The sequence below is a fragment of the Phyllobates terribilis genome, unplaced genomic scaffold, assembly GCF_046119375.1.
Source record: "Phyllobates terribilis strain yellow unplaced genomic scaffold, ASM4611937v1 Scaffold_11__3_contigs__length_659146591, whole genome shotgun sequence".
NCBI classification, from domain to species: Eukaryota; Metazoa; Chordata; class Amphibia; order Anura; family Dendrobatidae; genus Phyllobates; species Phyllobates terribilis.
The window spans coordinates 66,686,128-66,700,914 of NW_027362771.1; positions in this window are offsets into that span (position 1 = coordinate 66,686,128).

Consider the following 14,787-nt stretch of genomic DNA (forward strand, 5'->3'; position numbering starts at 1 on the left):
GCTGCTGCTGGTATTGAGGGGAGGCTGCTGGTGGTTCTGAGGAGAGGCTGTTGCTGGTGCTGAGGGGGGCCTGTTTCTGAGGGGAGGCTGCGTCCGTCAGGGTGAGGCTGGAGCTGAGGGGAGGCTGTGACCGGCAGCAGGAGGCTGAGGAGGCGGCGGCGAGGACGACCAGGGCTAGTCGACAAGGATATGCCAATTGCATATGTGGCGCCCCTGAGGGTTCGACCGCCACAGGGATGCTGCACTTCTCTAATGGAGTGTGGTGTTCCTCCTCTGAGGTAAGGCCAGTGTGATAGTCGTGACCCAACCTTTTGCATCCAACACCACACTTCTCCACCAGAGGGAGCTAGTATGCACTAGGTGCTGCTCCCCTGGTTACAGGGAGACTGGGGAACCAAGAGTGAGGGGAACAACTTAGTTACACCTTAGATTTCATATTTAATAAAAAGCCATCTTTGATCTTGGTCTTGGTTGCTGTCAAATACTGTGTGTAATGTGACCTCCCTCCGGGAGCGCAGATCCTGTGTGGGCCTGCACCTGCAAGGGACACAGCCCTCGTACCCTGGCCTGGGGACGAGAGGTAGGTTGCAGACGAGGAATGTCTCAACCCGGCCAAGGACCAGGATCAAGAAGGCCTGGAGCTTAAGAGTGTGGCTCCACAGCAAATGGATCCCAAGCAGGATGCAGACGGAGCGGAGTACGCCACCTGTCCTCGCCTACCTGATATATTCAGAGGGACTCCGGCTGCAAGAGGGGTACCGGCCCCCGACACCCGACCTTGCTACTCTACGTCCTGGATGGGAAAGCCCGGTTAGGCCCAGAGGATCCCACCGGGTATCGGACGGAGCGGAGCTGCTACCCGTACCCTTGTTCTGAGAGGAGCTCAGAGGGAGACCCGGCCTATTCGCACACACACGGACAGGAAGGGAATTGGTCTGTAGTTCAGGAACACTCTGCTGTGGGGTTGCGACTGAATGCTGAACTTACTCGGAGGTTGTCGGACCCCCGTCTCTAGTGAGTGCAGGACTCCACGGGGAGCAGGGAGTCGCCGTCCTTCGCCATCTAAGTGAGTAAAGCCTTGGAAGTTCACCCCTATGGCCTCCGGATTGTTATTTCTGCGTCACACCGTGGGACGTGGGATCCCTTCTCCTCAACTACTACCCCCTCCATCCTGTCCCTCTGCCCTGAGGCCTTGCTCCGCCTGTGGGGAGTAGTAAGAACTCTGGCCGCCATAACACCAGGCATCAGCGGACTGTAGTGGCGCTGGTGGTCCTTCACCAGGCACCACAGGTGGCGTAGTCGTTAATTAGCCACTCAACCCGGACAAGCCCATACCATCTCTTTCTAATGTGATGGCCCTGAGCACGGGTCGGGCCTGGGCCACGGCTGTATTCCACCATCTCTCCATCACAGGGCCCGACACCGAGTCCCCCAACACCCAGGGTAAAACACAGGCTTTACGAGTAGAGGCGTCACAACCTGGCGTAGTTGGTAGGATCTCGTGCCCGCAGCAATGGAGAAGAGTGCCCATTGCTACCGGGTACTGCACGTCTTTCTAAAAAGACTGTCGTTTTCCACTTAAAATGGCGCCCGCCCAAGAAGAACGGACGCCATAATGTGAAGGAAGGACAGCGTCTCAGCACCTCCCATCGTGGGCCTGGCTCCCCAATGGCGCCAAGAGATCAGACCGCCCCTTCCATTAGAGACTGTCCGCGGGGTAGTGTCCATCACCCAAGAGGGGACGTCCGAGGGAGTGCCAGACGGCCTGCAGCCTTAGAGCCGCCCCAAAAAGAGGTGGAGACGAAGAGGTTCAGCCATTTTTCGCGAGTACCAGCATCGTCACCACTAGCAGCGACGATGGATGCCTGTGGAGACGGAGCCAGATCCCATCCCCACCTGGGAGCCCCTGCTGTCCCCAGCTATGGACCGGCCAAACTGGCCCAGGAGCTCATGGAGGCGGCTATGCGTAAGCGAGAGGAGCAGCGGCGGAGGAGTGAGGCCTTGACCCAAGAGGCGGCTGCCCCAGAAGAAGAGTCCCTGGAGGGCACCTGCGGCCTAGCATCGGGTGAGTCGGAAGCCCTTACCCCGGCCATGGAACAAGCTGAGCCCCTCCTGGACCTGTGGTCCGAGTGCCAGTTCCCAGGTGCGGTATCCTGTGAGGAAGCCTTCTCCGTGGAGCTCCAAACCGCCGCCATCTCCGAAGACCTCCGTGGTCTCTCACCTCCCATCCCAGAGGAACCCGGATCTGCTTGGGGGTCCACGGGCCCCAACCCGGACTGGTCCGCATACTCGGGCCTGCTGCAGCAAACCCTAACGCTGCTTCCGTCCCCCACCGTTACCTGCCCGGCGGCAGAAGAGTGGGCCTGGGAAAACCAGGGGGGCGACCTAATTGGCTTCCCCAGGGAGACCCGAGCTGAAGCTCAGAGGAGGAGCGAGTATTGCTCCCAGCAAATTCAGCAGTTGAGTCGGGAGCAGCGGGGAACTGGAGCTCCGCTGTGAGCAGCTTCAAGTGTGGGCCAAAGCTGCCAAATCCAGGGCCTGCCAGAGGGAGGCATCCAACCCAAGCCCCCTTGAAGAAGGGCAGGTGGTCCGCTTCCACCGTGAGGCAGGATGGGGCTTCATAAGGAGTCCCGGGCTGGAGCGGGACGTCTTCTTTAACCGGCGTGACATCGAGCCCCAGCTCAAGAAGGGACACCCTGGCCAGAGTCTCGTCATGGGCGACATGGTGACCTACACCCGCCACAATGGAGTGCGAGGCTAGTAGGCCCTGGATATCCATAAAGTGTCCAGAAGCGAGGCCCCTGCACACTCCTCAGCAGAGGACCGGCTAGCCTCTGTCGGGAGGAATGAGCCCTTTCCCCGGCGGGGATACATGGACTGAGCAGCCCCCGGCTGTTGTTACAGTTGAGTCCAGTTGATTGTTTTCTTATACTATGTTTACTTTGATTTTCTAAAGACATGTGTCCCTGCGTACTGGCAGCAGACAGACTCTTTACATTGTATATAGTTTGCATCTCTTTAGGTGCTCCATATTGGTTTTATGTGAAACCGTGGCTTTCTTCTACCTCAAGACCTCAGAAGAAAAACCTGCCAGGGTGGCTCTCTGGGAGGTCCAACTCGGGATCTTCAAGCCCTGCAGCCACCCCAGGGCCCACGTTGGGGGTTTAGGACAGGTCCCTCGCACTTCTGAACTGACTGTGCGTCCTTGCACTTTAATCTGTCTGTGTGCACAAATGTCTCTGGAAAAATACTAGCACTTTTATAATTTTATACTTTTATACTGTATACCCTGTTATGCAACGTTTAAGGATATGTGCCTCACATAAAGGGAAGATGGTTATGTTATTATTAAAAAGAAAAGTTCCTGGGTGTTACTTCTTTTGCAGCCCTCGGAGGTGCTGTGTTTTACCAGGGGGGAATGTGGCGCCCCTGAGGGTTCGATCGCCACAGGGATGCTGCACTTCTCTAATGGAGTATGGTGTTCCTCCTCTGAGGTAAGGCCAGTGTGATAGTCGTGACCCAACCTTTTGCATCCAACACCACACTTCTCCACCAGAGGGAGCTAGTATGCACTAGGTGCTGCTCCCCTGGTTACAGGGAGACTGGGGAACCAAGAGTGTGGGGAACCAGTTAGTGGGTGAGGGTGGAGGACTTACAACTTAGTTACACCTTAGATTTCATATTTAATAAAAAGCCATCTTTGATCTTGGTCTTGGTTGCTGTCAAATACTGTGTGTAATGTGACCTCCCTCCGGGAGCACAGATCCTGTGTGGGCCTGCACCTGCAAGGGACACAGCCCTCGTACCCTGGCCTGGGGACGAGAGGTAGGTTGCAGACGAGGAATGTCTCAACCCGGCCAAGGACCAGGATCAAGAAGGCCTGGAGCTTAAGAGTGTGGCTCCACAGCAAATGGATCCCAAGCAGGATGCAGACGGAGCGGAGTACACCACCTGTCCTCGCCTACCTGATATATTCAGAGGGACTCCGGCTGCAAGAGGGGTACCGGCCCCCGACACCCGACCTTGCTACTCTACGTCCTGGACGGGAAAGCCCGGTTAGGCCCAGAAGATCCCACCGGGTATCGGACGGAGCGGAGCTGCTACCCGTACCCTTGTTCTGAGAGGAGCTCAGAGGGAGACCCGGCCTATTCGCACACACACGGACAGGAAGGGAATTGGTCTGCAGTTCAGGAACACTCTGCTGTGGGGTTGCGACTGAATGCTGAACTTACTCGGAGGTTGTCGGACCCCCGTCTCTAGTGAGTGCAGGACTCCACGGGGAGCAGGGAGTCGCCGTCCTTCGCCATCTAAGTGAGTAAAGCCTTGGAAGTTCACCCCTATGGCCTCCGGATTGTTATTTCTGCGTCACACCGTGGGACGTGGGATCCCTTCTCCTCAACTCCTACCCCCTCCATCCTGTCCCTCTGCCCTGAGGCCTTGCTCCGCCTGTGGGGAGTAGTAAGAACTCTGGCCGCCATAACACCAGGCATCAGCGGACTGTAGTGGCACTGGTGGTCCTTCACCAGGCACCACAGGTGGCGTAGTCGTTAATTAGCCACTCAACCCGGACAAGCCCATACTATCTCTTTCTAATGTGATGGCCCTGACCACGGGTCGGGCCTGGGCCATGGCTGCATTCCACCATCTCTCCATCACAGGGCCCGACACCGAGTCCCCCAACACCCAGGGTAAAACACAGGCTTTACGAGTAGAGGCGTCACAACCTGGCGTAGTTGGTAGGATCTCGTGCCCGCAGCAATGGAGAAGAGTGCCCATTGCTACCGGGTACTGCACGCCTTTCTAAACAGACTGTCGCTTTCCACTTAAAATGGCGCCCGCCCAAGAAGAACGGACGCCATAATGTGAAGGAAGGACAGCGTCTCAGCACCTCCCATCGTGGGCCTGGCTCCCCAATGGCGCCAAGAGATCAGACCGCCCCTTCCATTAGAGACTGTCCGCGGGGTAGTGTCCATCACCCAAGAGGGGACGTCCGAGGGAGTGCCAGACGGCCTGCAGCCTTAGAGCCGCCCCAAAAAGAGGTGGAGACGAAGAGGTGCAGCCATTTTTCGCGAGTACCAGCATCGTCACCACTAGCAGCGACGATGGATGCCTGTGGAGACGGAGCCAGATCCCATCCTCACCTGGGAGCCCCTGCTGTCCCCAGCTATGGACCGGCCAAACTGGCCCAGGAGCTCATGGAGGCGGCTATGCGTAAGCGAGAGGAGCAGCGGCGGAGGAGTGAGGCCTTGACCCAAGAGGCGGCTGCCCCAGAAGAAGAGTCCCTGGAGGGCACCTGCGGCCTAGCATCGGGTGAGTCGGAAGCCCTTACCCCGGCCACGGAACAGGCCGAGCCCCTCCTGGACCTGTGGTCCGAGTGCCAGTTCCCAGGTGCGGTATCCTGCGAGGAAGCCTTCTCCGTGGAGCTCCAAACCGCCGCCATCTCCGAAGACCTCCGTGGTCTCTCACCTCCCATCCCAGAGGAAACCGGATCTGCTTGGGGGTCCACGGGCCCCAACCCGGACTGGTCCGCATACTCGGGCCTGCTGCAGCAAACCCTAACGCTGCTTCCATCCCCCACCGTTACCTGCCCGGCGGCAGAAGAGTGGGCCTGGGAAAACCAGGGGGGCGACCTAATTGGCTTCCCCAGGGAGACCCGAGCTGAAGCTCAGAGGAGGAGCGAGTATTGCTCCCAGCAAATTCAGCAGTTGAGTCGGGAGCAGCGGGGAACGGGAGCTCCGCTGTGAGCAGCTTCAAGTGTGGGCCAAAGCTGCCAAATCCAGGGCCTGCCAGAGGGAGGCGTCCAACCCAAGCCCCCTTGAAGAAGGGCAGGTGGTCCGCTTCCACCGTGAGGCAGAATGGGGCTTCATAAGGAGTCCCGGGCTGGAGCGGGACGTCTTCTTTAACCGGCGTGACATCGAGCCCCAGCTCAAGAAGGGACACCCTGGCCAGAGTCTCGCCATGGGCGACATGGTGACCTACACCCGCCACAATGGAGTGCGAGGCTAGTAGGCCCTGGATATCCATAAAGTGTCCAGAAGCGAGGCCCCTGCACACTCCTCAGCAGAGGACCGGTTAGCCTCTGTCGGGAGGAATGAGCCCTTTCCCCGGCGGGGATACATGGACTGAGCAGCCCCCGGCTGTTGTTACAGTTGAGTCCAGTTGATTGTTTTCTTATACTATGTTTACTTTGATTTTCTAAAGACATGTGTCCCTGCGTACTGGCAGCAGACAGACTCTTTACATTGTATATAGTTTGCATCTCTTTAGGTGCTCCATATTGGTTTTATGTGAAACCGTGGCTTTCTTCTACCTCAAGACCTCAGAAGAAAAACCTGTCAGGGTGGCTCTCTGGGAGGTCCAACTCGGGATCTTCAAGCCCTGCAGCCACCCCAGGGCCCACGTTGGGGGTTTAGGACAGGTCCCTCGCACTTCTGAACTGACTCTGCGTCCTTGCACTTTAATCTGTCTGTGTGCACGAATGTCTCTGGAAAAATACTAGCACTTTTATAATTTTATAATTTTATACTTTTATACTGTATACCCTGTTATGCAACATTTAAGGATATGTGCCTCCCATAAAGGGAAGATGGTTATGTTATTATTAAAAAGAAAAGTTCCTGGGTGTTACTTCTTTTGCAGCCCTCGGACGTGCTGTGTTTTACCAGGGGGGAATGTGACGCCCCTGAGGATTCGACCGCCACAGGGATGCTGCACTTCTCTAATGGAGTGTGGTGTTCCTCCTCTGAGGTAAGGCCAGTGTGATAGTCGTGACCCAACCTTTTGCAGCCAACACCACACTTCTCCACCAGAGGGAGCTAGTATGCACTAGGTGCTGCTACCCTGGTTACAGGGAGACTGGGGAACCAAGAGTGAGGGGAACCAGTTAGTGGGTGAGGGTGGAGGACTTACAACTTAGTTACACCTTAGATTTCATATTTAATAAAAAGCCATCTTTGATCTTGGTCTTGGTTGCTGTCAAATACTGTGTGTAATGTGACCTCCCTCCGGGAGCGCAGATCCTGTGTCGGCATGCACCTGCAAGGGACACAGCCCTCGTTCCCTGGCCTGGGGACGAGAGGTAGGTTGCAGACGAGGAATGTCTCAACCCGGCCAAGGACCAGGATCAAGAAGGCCTGGAGCTTAAGAGTGTGGCTCCACAGCAAATGGATCCCAAGCAGGATGCAGACGGAGCGGAGTACGCCACCTGTCCTCGCCTACCTGATATATTCAGAGGGACTCCGGCTGCAAGAGGGGTACCGGCCCCCGACACCCGACCTTGCTACTCTACGTCCTGGATGGGAAAGCCCGGTTAGGCCCAGAGGATCCCACCGGGTATCGGACGGAGCGGAGCTGCTACCCGTACCCTTGTTCTGAGAGGAGCTCAGAGGGAGACCCGGCCTATTCGCACACACACGGACAGGAAGGGAATTGGTCTGCAGTTCAGGAACACTCTGCTGTGGGGTTGCGACTGAATGCTGAACTTACTTGTAGGTTGTCGGACCCCCGTCTCTAGTGAGTGCAGGTCTCCGCGGGGAGCAGGGAGTTGCCGTCCTTCGCCATCTAAGTGAGTAAAGCCTTGGAAGTTCACCCCTATGGCCTCCGGATTGTTATTTCTGCGTCAAACCGTGGGACGTGGGATCCCTTCTCCTCAACTACTACCCCCTCCATCCTGTCCCTCTGCCCTGAGGCCTTGCTCCGCCTGTGGGGAGTAGTAACTCTGGCCGCCATAACACCAGGCCTCAGCGGACTGTAGTGGCACTGGTGGTCCTTCACCAGGCACCACAGGTGGCGTAGTCGTTAATTAGCCACTCAACCCGGACAAGCCCATACCATCTCTTTCTAATGTGATGGCCCTGAGCACGGGTCGGGCCCGGGCCACGGCTGCATTCCACCATCTCTCCATCACAGGGCCCGACACCGAATCCCCCAACACCCAGGGTAAAACACGGGCTTTACGAGTAGAGGCGTCACACATATCAAAATGATGCCAAACTCTGCGGACAGGTAGGAGGAACAAGAGTAGTTGAAAAATAGGGTGATCAATAGATCTTGGAATTGGATGTGTTTAAATAAAATGTTCCTGTGCTGAGATAATCTTATACATGTGCCCCTGCTGTGTACTGTGTAATGGCTGTGTCTGACTGTGTACAGAACACGGTCTGATCATACCACACCACATCTCCTGGGCAGGGGAGGAAGGAAAAGAATATACAGACATTACAGCAGGGGATCACAGCTGATTCTTTCTGTGAGGTAAAACATTTTACTGCCTGTTTTTAAACATTGTTTTACTTCAAAGAAAGAAACAGTTGCGATCCCATGCTGAAATGTCTGTATACTCTTTTGTTTCCTCCCCTGAGCATGAGATGTGGTTGTGGCACCCCAGGGGTCCGGTTGCCACAGTGGCATTGCCTAACTCACAAGAGTTGATGCCATGCCTGGAAGCAAGCAGGGGTCCCCTAATCAGGTTTTACTAAGCATGCAACACTTTCCTGGCTCCAGACTAGCAAGGGGAGTCCCTCCCCTTGGCAACTGGTATCTGGGGGCTGGGTTAGTTAGACTTAGTGTGAGGAGTTGAAGTCAGGACGTCGAGGAGAGAGGAGCTGGGGACTAGAGCTGCGCTGCAGCTCACCCCAGAAGAACCAGCACAGAAGAACCAGACACCGGAGTCCGAGGCTGTGGGGCACCGAAGGCCCAGCAGTAGAAACCGGAGGGCAGGAGACTGCAGGTCTCCTGGCCCCATCAGACGCCCGGAGACTCAGCAGTACCGCAGGGTCCAGCAACGCCACGAGGGAGCGACGCATCAGCAAGGCCCGAGCTGCCTGCCATACGGGTGAGCACAGAAACGTTGCACTCAGGGACGAGGGCCACCGCACAGCTACAAGCAGCAGGGCCAAAGAGTTTAGTGGAAAGGGAAGGCCTCCAATTTCACCTGGCAAGGAGGATTCTTTACTTGCTTCCAGGCTGCCCGGACTTCCACTTCTAGCCTGCACCCTAGTCCCGGCTTGTCTAATCACCACCAGTAAAGATAAGAGGAAACCGCCATTGAGTTGTGGACTGATTATTGCTGCGCCATCAACCCCTTCACTACAACGCCCAGCATAACCCATAACATCTACACTGCCCTGGAGCTAAGCTCTACCTGTGGAGAGCCACACTATCCCTGCTGCAGTAACATCAGCTCCAGAGGACCTGCAGCGGCGGCTCCCCTAGCCGCATACCACAGGTGGCGTCACGAACTTTATACAATCACTATAAATCCTCTTTCAATAACCCCTTTTTATTGACCGCCCTGGGTCACGAACTGGGTCACCGCCACTGTGACATCCCCCAGCATTTACCGGCCCGGCACCGGGTACACCACGGCCCAGGGGGCGCGTCATGGTATGATCAGACCATGTTCTGTACACGGTCAGACACAGCCATTACACAGGGGAACATTTATAAGATTATCTCAGCACAGGAACATTTTATTTAAACACATCCAAATTGTGGAACTTATTATTATTCAAAGATCTATTGATTAAAATTAACTTTTGTTCGTGGGAAAACCCCTTTAAATTCATGTATTAATTTGTCCATGATCTCAGTACGTGATTATATGATACAATCATTCCCTCTGCTCCTGAAAGGGAGGAGGGGAGGGAATGATTGATATAAGTGTATACAGTGCATTGTGAAAGTATTTGGCCCCCTTGAACTTTTCTACATAAATAAAATTCTACAATCTACAATAAAAAATCTGCAATAAAATTGGTCAAAAATAAACATATCCAGGTGTTAGAATGGCCAAGTCAAAGTCCAGACCTGAATCCAATCGAGAATCTATGGAAAGAGCTGAAAACTGCTGTTCACAAACGCCCTCCATCCAACCTCAATGAGCTCGAGCTGTTTTGCAAGGAAGAATGGGCAAGAATTTCAGCCTCTCGATGTGCAAAACTGATAGAGACATACCCCAAGCGACTTGCAGCTGTAATCGCAGCAAAAGGTGGCGCTACAAAGTATTAACTCAAGGTGGCCGAATAATATTGCACGCCCCACTATTCAGTTTTTAATTTGTTAAAAAATGTAAAATATCCAATAAATTTCTTTCCACTTCACGATTGTGTCCCACTTGTTGTTGATTCTTTCCAAAAAAATTTGAATTTTATATCTTTATGTATGAAGCCAGAAATGTGGCAAAAGGTAGAAAAGTTCAAGGGGGCCAAATACTTTCACAATGCACTGTATATGATTGGGAAACATCTTTATTATTATGACAGTGTAAATACTGGAAGTGAGAAATCGGTCTGTCGTCTGTGCACAGTCTGCAGTGCTTGGACTGGGCACCAATCATGCTGACCCGCATCCTCATACATGCTGTGAGGCTGTGTTAAATGGTTAATTATGGAAATTCATTTGGAATGTTAATCGATAATCATTTTTCTGAGTTCTATGCCTCAGCCATCGTGTCTAGTTGACATGCGCTATTTGTGTGTGTATTTTTGGTTCACTACCATATGTAGAACAGGTGTGCCATATGACTGGCTATAAAAGCCCATGGTACAGAAAGGGGGCTCTCTTGCTCTGCCCATCCCACAAGACACAGAAGAAGAATCTTCATGCTGAGAAACAGATGACATGTAGGCCTGGACACGTGCTGGACAAAGACATGATTTACCAGCCAGGATCCAAGGAAAGATGGGTGAATCTCAACAATTAAGCTAATTATGGACAAATGGACAATTACTTTATAACTAATTATTGTATGTACCTGCTACAATCTGATTCTTTTTACTGGACAATCCAAGAATAAATAGATACATTTTTTTTATAAGAATATCGTGATATTGATACTTTGGGAAGTCCTCAGTAGAAAAAATAATACAGGAAGAGTATTATTTTACAGGCTGCTGAGTTGAGGTCAGGAGACCCGCGGCCAGTCCATGCACTGCGGTCCGAGCACAGACCGATATTCACTGATGGCTGAAGGAGCCTTAAAGGGGTTGTCCAGTCTAAATCCACAAGCCTGCAGTCCCTATGTGTCACTGACTGCAGACTTGTGAATCCTCACATCGTAAGCACTGTGAGGATTTGCTGGTGTCAGAGCCAGGAATGGCAATCACTTGGCTTCAAGGATGTGAAATGCAGACTCCTGGCCAGAAGGGGGGGTGTGGAGATAGAGGGAGAACAAACAGGTGGGCAGGTGAATTTAAAGGGTTGGCTCTGCCATGAAGTACCAAGTGGTGGGACTTTATTTGAACAGTCATCCTATGCTATGAGTCCCTTTAAACATAAGTCATACTCACCTTCTGGCGTCTTCATCAATTTTCAGCACTGCTCCGGTCTTGCGGCGCCATCTTGTGAACGCAGCTTCTGACTGACTGGAAGTCAGAAGCTACGTCACAATCTCTCAATGCGAGTCTGAAAGCCTGAACGATGCTCTCATAGACTTGATCTGGTCATGGTGTGACAGTATTTGTCTCTTGTGTGTGGTATTATTCAGTCACTATGTGGTGGTAATATGTGGTGTGGTCACAGTGTGGCAGAAAGTAGAGTTTTTCCAAGAGTGGTCGGTGGGACTGTGGAAGGTTTGAGGAGTGGAGGCAGAGCTGGGGTGAAGCCTGGGTGGAGTTTCAAGGGGGCCCCAAAATTTTGCCAGTATGGGGCCCCGAAATTCCTAGCGGCAGCCCTGCATGAACCTGGACACTTGTCAAAGCTTTTTAGTGATGCTATTGTGGCAGGGTTGTCTATTGATTTGTCACACTCTGTCATTCATGAGAGGGGTAACCGAGTCAATAGCTGGTGCTATGCTAGAGTGTCATTGAAGAAGGCAGTGGCACTGTCTGTGTCGTGGAGTGAAGATATGGATGTCAGTGGTAGAATAGAATTAGACAGTGTGTGAGTGTGGAGATGTGCAAGGTTTCTTCAGGGGTGTGCTAGTTGCTGACATGGGTGACAGGTGAGGAGGACGGAGATGAGAAAGTGAGTAGATGGTGATGAGGTAGGGGGAGAGGGGAGGTTGTGAAGTTAGATATTTAGCAGAGACGGGTGAAAATAAGGTCTAATGTATTTCCGTCTGTGTGGGTGGCTGAGGAGGACTATTGAGTAAGTCCAAAAGATAAAGTAAGACACAGGAGTTTGGAGTCTGCTGACTGGAGGGTGTCAGTAGGGATGCTGAAGTCACCCATTATGATAGTGGGAATGTCAACAGAAAGAAAGTGAAGAAGCCAGGTGGAGAATTAGTCAATATAGGAAGTGGCCGGGCCCGGAGGTCGGTATATGACGGCCACTTGGAGGTAGAATAGATGCGGACAGAGTGGACTTCAAAAGAGAAGTTAAGGGAGGGTAGAGGTGGGATTGGGTTAAAGGTGCAGTTGGTAGAAAGAAGAAGACCCACTCCTCCGCCATGTATGTTGCCAAGGCGAAGAGTGTGGGCAAAGTGGAGACCATCATAACACAGCGGAGCAAGGGAGGCTGTGTTGGAGGGTGTCAGCCATGTTTCGGTGAGGCCCAGGAAGGAGAAATTGTGAGAGGTAAGGAGGTCATGAATCACATGGAGCTTATTACAGACAGAGCGGGCATTTCAGAGTGCTCCAGAGAGAGGGAGCAGAGGGGTGGGCGTCAAGGACACAGGTTTTACATAGGAGAGATTGCGGTAATTCATATTAGGTTGAGAGCGATAAGAGGGGGAATAAATGGGAAGTATCAGATGTGGGCAGGGCCTGCGCTATGGGGAGGCAAACAAAGCAAATGCCTGGGGCCCCCACTCCCTCAGGGACCCCCAGTGGGGGCGTAATGGTCGCGGTCACACTGGGGGCTGTGTTGGGGGCTCCTTTCCAATTATCAATGAGACAGGAGCTACGTCGTTCCTGCACTCTCAATAGAAACGGCCAGGCAGCGTTGCGCTCCACCCCCTCCAGTCCCTGCCAGTGACTTTGGTCTGAGACTGAGCTAGTTTTTTCTGCGCATGTGACAGGATGCTGAAGGAATCATGTGAGGCACTGACACATACAAGTGTGTGAGGTAAAACCTGTGCCTCGTCCCAACACTGCAGCCTCTGTCTGTTCCCTCTGACTCCCAGCTCATGGTCCGTGACTTGAAGCTTATCTTTTAATGTTCGATGCTATTATGGACAACAGCAAGATATATTACTGAAAAGAGCAGCCGGCATTCCAGGCTGTGCGGTGGGCTGCCTTTTCTGCAATATATCTTAGTGTAAACTGTCAGACTGATGTCAGCTGAGCTCACCAAGCAGAAAACACTTTGGTAACTAGTAGTTGATGGAGCGGGGATGAGGGAGGCTGAGAGATAAGGAGGGTGGGGGGTTGTCAGCCTGCAAAATCACATCAAGTGTGTGATGACAGGGGGAGCACTTGGAGCAGTTCAAATTTGTTGAAGAGGTCCTGTTTACTGTGTTTATTACACAATAAGAAGATTTGATACGTCCTGGGCGGGAGCTTTAAAGGGAACCTGTCACCAGAAAAAGCACTATTAACCTGCAGATATGGGGTCAATCATCAGGGTAATAGCGTTACTAACCTGCCTGGCGCCTGCGCTTAGCTGAACGCTGCGAGGAGAAAATGAACTTCATTCCTTCCAGCAGTGTTCCAGTTTCAGTCACGGGGCGGTGCCGGTGCGGTTTCAGTCACCGGTCTGAGAATACAGAGCAGCGGCTGCAACTGCGCCCCCGGCCCTGACTGACAGTCGCTCTGCATTGGGGCCGGCTGTCAGTCAGGGTCAGGGGCACGGTACTGTATACTCATATCGGTGACTGATCCTGTGCCCCCATGACTGAAACTGAACGTTGCTGGAGTGAATAAAGGACATTTTCTCCCCATAGCGTTCTGATATGTGTGGGCACCGGGCACGTTAGTAACGCTATTAACCTGCAGATTAAGCCTATATCTGCAGATTAATAGCGTTTTTTTCTGGTGACAGGTTCTCTTTACAATACCCAGCTGACTTGACTTGAGCAACCAATAGTTGATGTAGAGGGTGAAGGGAGGAGCTCAGAACCACTGTGCAGAAAGGAGACCAGCCATTGGCAGCATTTCTCAAAGGTGCACAAAGAAAAGTTTAGTATTTTGTTGTGTCATATTCAACCTCAGGTAATGGATTTAAAGGAGTTGTCAACTACTAGGGAACCCCCTCTCAAAGGGTTTATCTAGAATTATATTAATTTTTTACTAAGGGCATAAGAGCTGACAGGCAGGTGGTTACTAACTACCTGCCTATTCTACCCAGTGCAGATCTCTCCTAGCACAGAGTGGTCACAGGCCATTCCTGACGATGATTCTGAGACTTCCGCTGACGTCACATTGTCGCAACAGCTTCTCTTCCGCTCTGTAGCCAGGGTGTAACTGCTGATGTCATGCTGACAGCCAGCTCCTCGCTGCCTCATTGCGGGGAGCCGTCTCTCAATTAGCATGATGTTGACAGTCACATCCTGGCAAAAGAGCAGCCCAAGTTACACCACTGACACCAAACATCTACCGCAAAAACTACATAATAGCTCTGCGTTATCAATACAGTTGTTGGGACTGCTTAAGGATCTTTGATGACACCACAGTCGTAACCATGATATCATCACAGGTCCTGTACTGTGCAGGAGTTTAGAAGAAGTGAAGAGAAAGAGACAGACTGGTAAGTATTGTGTATATATACAGTACAGACCAAAAGTTTGGACACACCTTCTCATTTAAAGATTTTTCTGTATTTTCATGACTATGAAAATTGTACATTCACTCTGAAGGCATCAAAACTATGAATTAACACATGTGGAATTATATACTTAACAAAAAAGTG